The sequence below is a fragment of the Triticum aestivum genome, chromosome 7B, assembly GCF_018294505.1.
Source record: "Triticum aestivum cultivar Chinese Spring chromosome 7B, IWGSC CS RefSeq v2.1, whole genome shotgun sequence".
In the NCBI taxonomy this organism is placed as follows: Eukaryota; Viridiplantae; Streptophyta; class Magnoliopsida; order Poales; family Poaceae; genus Triticum; species Triticum aestivum.
In genome coordinates, this window is record NC_057813.1 from 16,943,376 (window position 1) to 16,956,444 (window position 13,069).

Below are 13,069 nucleotides of genomic sequence, written 5' to 3' on the forward strand. Positions count from 1 at the left end.
CAACAGAGTTGGCTGGTCAACCTGACCAGTGGGTCCCACTTGTCATAGTCTCATAGTAATTAAACAGGGTTAATTAGCTTTAACTAGATGATTAGGTTAATCTAGTCCAGATTAATTAAGTTAATTAATTGTTTAATTAATTAATATTTTAATTATTACTTTTTTTTCAATTCCTTTTTTTAAAACGTTCTGGGGGCTGGGCCCCACGTGTCAGTGGCTCTAGGGGAGCCGTAATGGGTAAGGGGCTAGCGGGCATCAGGCGACTAGGCGATGTGGGCGTCAGCCCGTTTGGGTGCTAGCCCAAGCCAGTGGAGGCGCCAGGCACCTGGAGCTGCGGCGAGGTGCGCCGGGCAGGAGGCGGCAGTGGGGAACGGCCACGGGCGGAGCAGTTGGGATGACAGCCATGGTGGAGCAGGGAGGCAGCGGGACAGTGCGGGGCGGCGGCGGCCGCGAGCGGGCGTCGGCGGCTGAAGAGGCCAGTGGATCCGGGTGCGAGCGCGCGTGCGCACGACGGCTATGGCCGCGGTCGTCGAGCGGGAGCCCAGGGGAAGGAGGAGGAGAGGTGCTCACAGGGGGCGCGTAGGGTCCAGGGCAACGGGGGGCGAGGAGGAGGACGAAGACGATGCGACGGAGGGGAAGCAGACGAGCGGGGAGGTCCGGCGAAGGCGCTCCGGGACGTCGGCGTCGGGGGTGGTGGGGCGATGGCGTGTGACGGGTCGGGGGCATCGGTTGCTTCCGATCCAGATCCACTCGGGGCGGGGCCGGCGGGACTCTGCCAACGAGGTCTGATGGCCGGACGGGCCGGCAGGCGCGAGGATGAAGCAGAGGTGCGGAGGAAGATGAGGTCGTGGAGTGGGGCGGCCTTCGGTGGCGGCGGTTGGCGGCCTCGACGGAGCAGGGAAGACGGCGACGGGCGAAGGAGACGTGACGGTGGAGGGGAAACCCGCAGTGGCGGCGGCGAATGCCCCCGATCCCGAAGAGGGGAAGTGGAACGAGCGGGCCGACTGGGGGAGGGGGCGGTTTGCCCCGATCTAGAAATCGGGGGGGGGGGGGGGTGGAGGAGCGAGCGAGAGAGAGTGGGGGTCGGGGTAGTGGGGGAGAGGGGCTAGGGTTTCTGGCTCCCGGTGGGGAGTAGTAGCGGGCGCGGTTGGGCCGGCCTGGCAGCCCAGTAGCCTGCTGGGCCCAGGCCCAGCTAGGGGGGTCCTTTTACTTTGTTTTGTTTTTGTTTTAATCATGTTTAGTCCTTTCCTTTTATTTATTTTCTTTCCTATTTTAAATCATTTTAAATTATCTAGGCACTTTATAAAAATGTGTTTATTACACCATATTTACTTAAGCAAAATATGGCACCGCCCGAACATTTTTGTTTTAACTTTTAAAAACTTTTGTTGTTTGCCATTAATTTAAATTTGAATTTTGAAGCGGTTTCGAATTAACGCGAGATTTAACAACAGTAACTGTGGTGACGTGGCATTGTTAACATGGGATTACTATAGCATGATTATCCGGGCGTCACAATTCTCCTCCACTACAAGAAATCTCGTCCCGAGATTTAAGAGGGGAGCAAGGAGGAAAGTTCTGGTTACGCAATTCTAACGGGTGTCCTCGGTCTTGGTTTCTCTTCTCGAAGAGGTTGATCCATTATGTTGATGTCTTCATTCTCTGTTTCAAGGCATCATGATGAAGTCTTCATCCTTTCTCCGGGATCTCTATCTCCTACGAACGCGATCAAGGGGAAAAACTCGGGAAGAACGCATCTCCACTAAGATGGGCGTCTGAAGGTGAACTCAATGGGAAATACACGAGGTACCCCACGAGTTGTATTTCAGTGAATTCGTTGAGTGCAATATACGCTGGTACCAAAGTTTCAAATGGGTAGGCAATCATTCGATGACTAGACAGAAGCTGGAATGGGGGTTTGAACAACGAGAATAACATGGTGTTTGATCCCAGGATGAATAATGGTATAGCATTCATCTCGTGAATCACATACGAAGCTAGATGCAAAGGATACATTAGAATCCGGGTTGTAAAGGAGAGTCAGGTTTCGATCCAGTGGATCTGTGGGTTATGGGCCCACCATGTGGGTTGAAAGTAGGAAGGGTGGTGACATCTTGCACAGCCGCGACAGGGAGGCATGTCAGTGAATAGCTTGTCAGGTATGCCGGCAAAAATGTTGGTACCAAGGACGGGGAACGAAGAGCAATTTTCCTGCTTGTTGAATGGGGCGAACCAATTGGCAAAGTTATCACCCATCGGTGGCTACCGGAATGTCATCAACAATAGTAACAGGGTCTTGTTGTCAGAATTGTACACCGAGGTGTTTACATAAGCAGGAGAATATTACTGCTTATATCATATAGATCACAAGAAGGTTTAAACAAATCAATGGAAAGGAAAAGTGGTTACCAGGTTTAAACAGAACAATGGAAGGGAAAATGCGTATACACACATATTCCAGGGGTATATCTTTCCCACGGACAAGCAGGGCATGATATCCATGACAGGATTTAAAGTAGAAATCTCTTTAGGTAAGGGGAGAGAACTTTCATGACATTACCCCTACAACGGTGTTTGGATAATTGAGCAAGAAGCATTTAGCATTGGGCTTCAAATGTTCTTGTTGAAAATCGGAGTACCACAGACATGCTTCGAGATAGCATTGACATGGACATCAAGTAAGGTTCAGATTTTAGATACACAAGGATCCATCAGGAACAACTTATAGAACAAGTCTTACAATTTCCTCATGGAAGAATGGATAACCTTGCTAATAAGGAATCTATAACAGCAGGTCATCCGGCCAGGTGTGTTGGGCATGCCATCACCTTACCGGGTCATAAAAGACCAGTGTTATAACTCTTGGAAAAATGTTCCGACCATCATATCTGACCGAGATTCGGATCTGATCGGTGTTAGGATACCTCAGACTCAGGATGCCTGAGAAGAAAAGGTGCAAAACAAATTGACGAGATGACATTGTAAGATTCTCGGGAATGAACTATGGAAGCGAGTTCCGAAACAAGAGTTCATCAGTAAACCAAGGAGAGGATGAGGAGGTGGCTGATGGACTGAGCAACAATTCATCGAGAATTGCAAAGGATGGATTTCCACGATTATGTGAACAAGGAGATAGCATTTGTCAGATCAAATGATATAGTGAGATATGCTCGAGGAAAACATTCACAATTAAACATTGGTTGAAGGGTGTACCCAAAATATGGGCTGGGTTGCACGACCAACATCGGAATTGCGATTGAGCAACCAACACACTAAATTGGAATTATTGTCCATTAACTCTGAAGCAATAGGATAGCTAGAGATAATAAATTTGCACAACAGAGTTCACTCAACACGGGGACTAAGAAAAGAATGGTGATGGCGAGAAGCATCACTGTACCAAGAATTTTTAAGAGGTGGTGAAATTCTCACCACATTCTTGACATAAAAGATGGTAATACTCCAAGGTAATTAAGAACAAATGCTGGATAGCAAGAAACTCAAGGTATGACACAGAACACGAACAAGTTTGTGTTGGAGGGGAGGCATTAACGTGGTCGATGACAACACAAATCATCGAGGGCAAGGATGGTACTTCTCATTATGAATTCAATTGATATCCTAGAAGAGCTCAGAATGCTGATGATGATCATGACGCATTTGTCGAGAGATTTCATAAAGATATAATCGCTCATCGACGACATCAAGCAAAAGGAAGGATGGAGCCAAAAGTTATTAAAACCACGGATACGACACAAACTTGGAATCAAGCTTGTTGTTCAAGGCGAAATGATATGACGAGGAGAGTCGACGTAAGCTTAGCCCATCGTCGAAAATTGTGCTTCGGAAAGAAGGACCAGATAGCACAGTTAAAAAGTTGCACGATAATGATATAGCCGATAAGGCTAGGAATGACGTGATCGGGTACAAACTCGTACTTAAAGAAGATTACTAAGAGTTGTTGAACCGTAGTGCAGACTCGGTTCAGTTATCGATGTCTTTGAGTGTTTAATAACTCAGAGCCCATGAAAAATTGTAATCACTGAGAATGTAGTACTTGATGAAGAACTCATAAGGAGTTATGCAGTTCCAAGATAATCTCGAGATACCGGGGGGGGGGGGTAATACTCGAGGTAGAGCAGAGTAGAAGGTGGACACATGAAATGATCTGCAGAAGACAAGTACTTAAACTTGCACGAGAAAAGGTATTTAAAGGAGGACGTGGTCGGAACCACGATTGCAAAAGGCCAGATCCCGGATATAAGATGAACTTATGCCAAGGGAATACTTAATTTAAGATAAGCTTTCATGATAAGTTCTACATCGTGTCCATGGGCATGAACACAAAGTGCAAGGTCGAATCCCACTTCTCCAATGCATGACCATTCATTCACTGCTCTAGATAAAAATGACATTAGTTGTTGAAAGTTTTACCTGGTGCAATACCAGATAAGTGTGACCCTTGAAATCTTTCGGGTTCACACGGATCAGGGAACGCGTAGGTTCAACCCACCGGGGCTTCTTAGGAATATATACTACAAACTTCTATAGTAATTAACACAAGCTCGAAAGCTGAGCAGGGTTGAGAAAGCAGAGGATACAATTTACCAAAGGCATTATGTATCCGAGGGAAGGCTCACAAGGTTATTGAATATGAAGGACGCTGTTGGATAAAACCCAACAAAGGATCTGCCGGTCCATAATGGAGCTGATGTGAGTATCGGTACTCAATCGGAGGGAGAAAGAATGCAAATGCATCGGTTTATAGAACATCTGAATAATCCAACGATTAACTAACAAAGGGATTATGATTTTAAAATCAAGGGATCAGAAGCAAACGCTCTGATTAAGGATGGATAAGTTGAGTAGGCTAAGGGGTACAATCGATGGCAATCTGATTGGTCGAGAACCAGCTCATGTTCGAAAGACGTCTGAGCCGGAAAGGTAATTTATCAGGATCGACTGATGATTGTATGCATTCGCACACATATAGAATCAACGGACTTCAAATGATAGTGACAAAGGATGCCAATAAGATTACTAAACTTATGGGATTAACCATAATGCAAGCAAGCAAGAATTTCAAGAGCAATAGGCTACTCAGGATTTTCGGAAGTTCGGATATTATTTTGAAGAACTTAGTGAAACACACAAACAACTAGGGATGGGCGGATACTCAATAAGTGCGAGTAATTATCCATAGGGGTGTATATGTGGATAACGAACGGCAAGGCAGTAGGTACAAAGTATTCTCGAGACAACTGAGAGTTATTTCGGGGCATCTTGTAATAACAAGATCAACAAGGAATGATTGTATGAATGTCAAGTGTACGAAGTTTTCATAGAGGTTGACGGTGGAAGGAAAACGCAAATGCGATGGCACAAAGACTCGAGAGAGCATCGTAGAGTAACTTCGGAATCTTCTAGTGCAGCAGGCGATCATCTGAAGTGAGGGGCTCTCCGGGAGAAAGTATTTTCGAGAACCTAAAGTTAGTTTTGTTTTTAGCAAAATCATTTAACCCGAATAGAAGAGAGTTCAGAGTCCCAGAGTATAGACGAGGAGTAAAAGATCCTAATACCACCTAATGGCGACGTGGGCCCAGGGGCCGCACAGCCAAGTTAATAAAACAGTTTTCGGCTTCTAGACTCAACTTCGGCCAAGGAGTTGGAAAGGGGATTCCTACAGGCAGCCGGCTCTGATACCAACTTGTGACGCCCCCGATTTAATCATACACTAATCATGCACGCAAACGTGTACGATCAAGATCAGGGACTCACGGAAAGATATCACAACACAACTCTAAAAGTAAAATAAGTCATACAAGCGTCATAATACAAGCCAGGGGCCTCAAGGGCTCGAATACAAGTGCTCGATCATAGACGAGTCAGCGGAAGCAACAATATCTGAGTACAGACATAGGTTAAACAAGTTTGCCTTAAGAAGGCTAGCACAAACTGGGATACAGATCGAAAGAGGCGCAGGCCTCCTGCCTGGGATCCTCCTAAACTACTCCTGGTCGTCGTCAACAGCCTGCACGTAGTAGTAGGCACCTTCAGTGTAGTAGTCGTCCTCGACGGTGGCGTCTGGCTCCTGGACTCCAGCATCTGGTTGCGACAACCAGAAAGAAAGGAAAGGGGGGAAAAGGGGGGAGAAAGCAACCGTGAGTACTCATCCAAAGTACTCGCAAGCAAGGAGCTACACTACATATGCATGGGTATATGTGTAAAGGGCCATATCGGTGGACTGAACTGTAGAATGCCAGAATAAGAGGGGGATAGCTAATCCTGTCGAAGACTACGCTTCTGGCAGCCTCCGTCTTGCAGCGTGTAGAAGAGAGTAGACTGAAGTCCTCCAAGTAGCATCGCCAAGTAGCATCTCCAAGAAGCATCTCCAAGTAGCATCTCCAGTAGCATCGCATAGCATAATCCTACCCGGCGATCCTCTCCACGTTGCTCTGTGGAAAAGCGATCACCGGGTTGTCTGTGGAACTTGGAAGGGTGTGTTTTATTAAGTATCCGGTTCTAGTTGTCATAAGGTCAAGGTACAACTCTGGGTCGTCCTTTTACCGAGGGACACGGCTATTCGAATAGATAAACTTCCCTGCAGGGGTGCACCACATAACCCAACACGCTTGATCCCATTTGGCCGGACACACTTTCCTGGGTCATGCCCGGCCTCGGAAGATCAACACGTCGCAACCCCACCTAGGCCTAACAGAGAGGTCAGCACGCCGGTCTAACTCCTATGGCGCAGGGGTCTGGGCGCATCGCCCATTGCACACCTGCACGTTGCGAGGGCGGCCGAAAGCAGAACTAGCCCCCTTAATACAAGAGCAGGCTTACGTTCCAATCCGGCGCGCGCCGCTCAGTCGCTGACGTCTAGAAGGCTTCGGCTGATACCACGACGCCGGGATACCCATAACTACTCCCGCGTAGATGGTTAGTGCGTATAGACCAAATGGCCAGACTCAGATCAAATACCAAGATCTTGTTAAGCGTGTTAAGTATCCGCGAACGCAGAACAGGGCCAGGCCCACCTGTCTCCTAGGTGGTCTCAACCTGCCCTGTCGCTCCGCCACAAAGTAACAGTCGGGGGCCGTCGGGAACCCAGGCCCACCTCTACCGGGATGGAGCCACCTGTCCTTTCAGCCCCCTCATCAGAATCACTTGCGGGTACTCCTCGAGCTGACCCGACTTTAGTCACCATCTGTAGAGTATGTATGTATGTATAGTATATACCCGTGATCACCTCCCGAGTGATCACGACCCAATAGTATAGCAAGGCAGACTGACAAGAATGTAGGGCCAATGATGATAAACTAGCATCCTATACTAAGCATTTAGGATTGCTGGTAAGGTATCAATGACTGTAGCAACAATGACAGGCTATGCAACAGATTAGGAGTAACCGAACAGTAACATGCTACACTACTCTAATGCAAGCAGTATAGAGAAGAATAGGCGATATCTGGTGATCAAGGGGGGGGGCTTGCCTGGTTGCTCTGGCAAGAAGGAGTCGTCGGTGACGTAGTCGACCACAGGGGCATCAGCATCGTCACGGGGTCTACCGGAGAGAAGAGGGGGAGAAACAGTAAATATATAGCAAGCAAGTGCATAACAGGACAACAAGCAGAGCTAGACGTGTTCTAACATGGTATGAGGTGATACCGGTGAAGGGGGGAAACATCCGGGAAAGTATCCCCGGTGTTCCATGTTTTCGGACAGATGAACCGGAGGTGAAATGTTGTAGGTTCACTATGCTAGGGACGCGTGGCAGATGAACGGGCTGCGTATCCGGATCCGTCTCGTCGTTCTGAGCAACTTTCATGTTGAAAATAATTTAATCCGAGTTACGGATTAAAAGATATGATTTTCTAAAGATTTTAATAATTTCTGGAATTTAATTAATTATTTAATTTAATTCGAAAATGTATTTATGACATCAGCATGATGTCATGCTGACATTAGCAGTCAACAGAGTTGACTGGTCAACCTGCCCAGTGGGTCCCACTTGTCATAGTCTCATAGTAATTAAACAGGGTTAATTAGCTTTAACTAGATGATTAGGTTAATCTAGTCTAGATTAATTAAGTTAATTAATTGTTTAATTAATTAATATTTTAATTATTACTTTTTTCAATTCCTTTTTTTAAAACGTTCTGGGGGCTGGGCCCCACGTGTCAGTGGCTCTAGGGGAGCCGTAACGGGTAAGGGGCTAGCGGGCGTCGGGCGACTAGGCGATGTGGGCGTCAGCCCGTTTGGGCGCTAGCCCAAGCCAGTGGAGGCGCCGGGCACCGGGAGCTGCGGCGAGGTGCGCCGGGCAGGAGGTGGCAGTGGGAACGGCCACGGGCAGAGCAGTTGGGACGACAGCCATGGTGGAGCAGGGAGGCAGCGGGACAGTGCGGGGCGGCGGCGGCCGCGAGCGGGCGTTGGCGGCCGGAGAGGCCAGTGGATCCGGGTGCGAGCGCGCCTGCGCACGACGGCTATGGCCGCGGTCGTCGAGCGGGAGCCCAGGGGAAGGAGGAGGAGAGGTGCTCACAGGGGGCGCGTAGGGTCCAGGGCAACGGGGGGGGGGGCGAGGAGGAGGACGAAGACGATGCGACGGAGGGGAAGCAGACCGGCGGGGAGGTCCGGCGAAGGCGCTCCGGGACGTCGGCATCGGGGGTGGTGGGGCGATGGCGCGTGACGGGTCGGGGGCATCGGTTGCCCCTGATCCAGATCCACTCAGGGCGGGGCCGGCGGGACTCTGCCGACGAGGTCCGATGGCCGGACGGGCCGGCAGGCGCGAGGATGAAGCAGAGGTGCGGAGGAAGATGAGGTCGTGGAGTGGGGCGGCCTTCGGTGCCGGCGGTTGGCGGCCTCGACGGAGCAGGGAAGACGGCGACGGGCGAAGGAGACGTGACGGTGGAGGGGAAACCCGCGCTGGCGGCGGCGAACGCCCCCGATCCCGAAGAGGGGAAGTGGAACGAGCGGGCCGACTGGGGGAGGGGGCGGTTTGCCCCGATCTAGAAATCGGGGGGGGGGAGTGGAGGAGCGAGCGAGAGAGAGTGGGGGTCGGGGTAGTGGGGGAGAGGGGCTAGGCTTTCTGGCTCCCGGTGGGGAGTAGTAGCGGGCGCGGTTGGGCCGGCCTGGCGGCCCAGTAGCCTGCTGGGCCAAGGCCCAGCTAGGGGGGGTCCTTTTACTTTGTTTTGTTTTTGTTTTAATCATGTTTAGTCTTTTCCTTTTATTTATTTTCTTTCCTATTTTAAATCATTTTAAATTATCTAGGCACTTTATAAAAATGTGTTTATTACACCATATTTACTTAAGCAAAATATGGCACCGCCCGAACATTTTTGTTTTAACTTTTAAAAACTTTTGTTGTTTGCCATTAATTTAAATTTGAATTTTGAAGCGGTTTCGAATTAATGCGAGATTTAACAACAGTAACTGTGGTGACGTGGCATCGTTAACATGGGATTACTGTAGCATGATTATCCGGGCGTCACAAGATTGCATTTGTGAAATATCATTCTCTCAACGGTGGTATGTGAAGATGATTTTGCGGATCCGGACACGGTTCAAGTGTTAGATAATTACTTTGGAGTATTCGGAGAAGGAACCCGCCCTGCAATGCCGAAGACAAGACTGCGCGCCGGACTCATCATCATTGAAGCCTTGTTCAGGGGCTACTGAGGGAGTCCTGGATTAGGGGGTATCCGGACAGCCGGACTATATACTTCATCCGGACTACTGAAGCATGAAGATACAAGACTCAAGACTCCATCCCATGTCCGGCTGGGACTCTCCTTGGCGTGGAAGGCAAGCTTGGCAATCCGGATATTGTGTTTCCTTCCTTGTAACCGACTCCATGTAAACCCTAGCCCTCTCCGGTGTCTATATAAACCGTAGAGGTTGGTCCTTAGAAGGCCGATCACAATTACAATGATACCATCATAGGCTAGCTTCCAGGGTTTAGCCTCTACGATCTCGTGGTAGATCTACTCTTGTACTACTCATATCGTCAATATTAATCAAGCAGGAAGTAGGATTTTACCTCCATCGAGAGGGCCCGAACCTGGGTAAACATTGTGTCCCTTGCTTCCTGTTACCATCAGCCTAAGACGCACAGATCGGGACCCCCTACCCGAGATCCGCCTGTTTTGACACCGACAGAGGGCAACACCCACCAGGGCGCGCCTAGGCCTCCTGGCGTGCCCAGGTGGGTTGTGCCCACCTGGTGGCCCCCTCTGGTACTTATTTGCTCCAATAATCCTTAAATATTCCGTAAAAGATCCTCAGGAAGTTTCAGTTCATTTGGAGTTATGTAAAATAGGTAGCTTGATGTAGCTTTTTCAGGTCTAGATTTCCAGCTACCAGAATTCTCCCCCTTTGTGCATACCTTGCATATTATGACAGAAAAGGCATTAGAATTACTCCAAAATGCATTATTATACAATAAAACAACATAAATGGACGTATCAGGAACCAGTCCCCTAGTGGGCTGGTGCGCCGCCCCATGGGCCCAAGGCGCCTAGGGTTGGAAACCCTAGGAGGTGGGGGTGCCCCCCACCAACTTGGGGGGCAAGCCTCCCCCCTAGGCCGTCGCCCCCTCTAGATGCATCTAGGGGGCAGGCCCCTCTCCCCTTCACCCTATAAATAGAGGGGGTGGGAGGGTAGCGCACCTCAGCCTCTGGCGCAGCCCTCCCTCCTCCTACACCTCTTCCTCCTCCGTTGAGCTTGGCGAAGCTCTACCAGAGAACCACGAGCTCCGCCACCATGCCATCGTGCTACCGCAATTCTCCCTCAACTTCTCCTTTCCCCTTGTTGGATCAAGAAGGAGGAGACATCCCCGGGCTATACGTGTGTTGAACGCAGAGGCGCCGTCCGTTCGGCGCTTGGATCGGATCTTCCACGATTTGAATCGCTGCGGGTACGACTCCAGCAACCGCGTTCTTGTAATTCTTCCGCTTAGCAATCTTCAAGGGTATGAAGATGCACTCCCTCTCTCTCATTGCTAGTATCCCCTAGATTGATCTTGGTGACACATAGATTTTTTTTGAATTACTACTACGTTCCCCAACAGTGGTATCATAGCTAGGTCTATGCGTAGATTCTATGCACGAGTAGAACACAAGTAGTTGTGGGTGATGATTTGGTCAATTTTCTTATCGTTACTAGTCTTATCTTGATTCGGCGACATTGTGGGATGAAGCGGCCCGGACCGACCTTACACATACGCTTATGTGAGACAGGTCCCATCGACTGACATGCACTTGTTGCACAAGGTTGCTAGCGGTTGTCTGTCTCTCCCACTTTAGTCGGATCCGATTTGATGAAGAGGGTCCTTATGAAGGGTAAATAGCAATTGGCATCACCATTGTGGCTTTTGCGTAGGTAAGAAACATTCTTGCTAGAAACCCATAGCAGCCACGTAAAACATGCAACAACAATTAGAGGATGTCTAACTTGTTTTTGCAGGGTATGATATGTGATGTGATATGGCCAAAAGGATGTGATCAATTATATAAGTGATGTATGAGATTGATCGTGTTCTTGTAATAGGAATCACGACTTGCATGTCGATGAGTATGACAACCGGCAGGAGCCATAGGAGTTGTCTTAATTTATTTTATGACCTGCGAGTCAATATAAGCGCCATGTAATTACTTTACTTTATTGCTAACCATTACCCATAGTAGTAGAAGTAATAGTTGGCAAGACAAATTCATGAAGACACGATGATGGAGATCATGATGATGGAGATCACGGTGTCATGCCGGTGACGATGGTGATCATGCCACGCCTCGAAGATGGATATCAAAAGCGTATGATCCCTCGCTAAAATTTCAAGAAATGTGTTCTCCCTAACTGTGCACCGTTGAAAAGGTTCGTTGTTTCTAAGCACCACATGATGATCGGGTGTGATAGATTCTAACGTTCGCATACAACGGGTGTAAGCCAGATTTACACATGCAAAATACTTAGGTTGACTTGACGAGCCTAGCATGTACAGACATGGCCTCAGAACACGAGAGACCAAAAGGTCGAACATGATTCGTATGGTAGATGCGATAACATGGAGATGTTCACCATTGATGACTAGTCCGTCTCACGTGATGTCGGACACGGCCTAGTCAATTCGGATCATGTATCACTTAGATGACTAGAGGGATGTCTATCTGAGTAGGAGTTCATTAAATAATTTGATTAGATGAACTTAATTATCATGAACTTAGTCTAAAAATGTCTTTGCAATCTATCATGTAGATCCAATGGCCCATGCTAATGTTGCCCTCAACTTCAACGTGTTCCTAGAGAAAAACAAGCTGAAAGACGATGGAAGCAACTATACGAACTAGGTCCGTAACTTGAGGATCATCCTCATAGCTACCAAGAAAGCATATGTCCATGAAGCACCGCTAGGTGACACACCCATTTTCTTAGCAACTCAAGACATTATGAACGCCTGGCAGTCGCGTAGTGATGATTACTCCCTGGTTAGTGCGGCATGCTTTACAGCTTAGAATCGGGGCTCCAAAAGTGTTTTGAGCAACACGGAGCATATGAGATGTTCCGAGAGCTGAAAATGGTTTTCCAAGATCATGCCCGAATCAAGAGATATGAAGTCTTCGACAAGTTCTACAGTTGTAAGATGGAGGAGAACAATTCTGTCAGCGAGCATATACTCAAAATGTTTGGGTTGCACAACCGCTAGTCTCAGCTGGGAGTTAATCTTCCAGATGACTCAGTCATTAACAGAATCCTCCAGTCGCTTCCACCTAGCTACAAGAGCTTTGTGATGAACTACAATATGCAAGGGATGGAGAAGTCCATTCCTGAGTTATATTCGATGCTGAAATCAGTGGAGGTGGAGATCAAAAAGGAACATCAAGTGTTGATGGTGAATAAGACCACTAGTTTCAAGAAAGGCAAGGGAAAGAAGAACTTCAAGAAGGACAACAAGGGAGTTGCCGTGCCCAATAAGCCAGTTGCCGGGAAGAAGCCAAAGAATGGACCCAAGCCTAAGACTGAGTGCTTTTATTGCACGGAAAATGGTCACTAGAAGTGGAACTGTCCCAAGTACTTA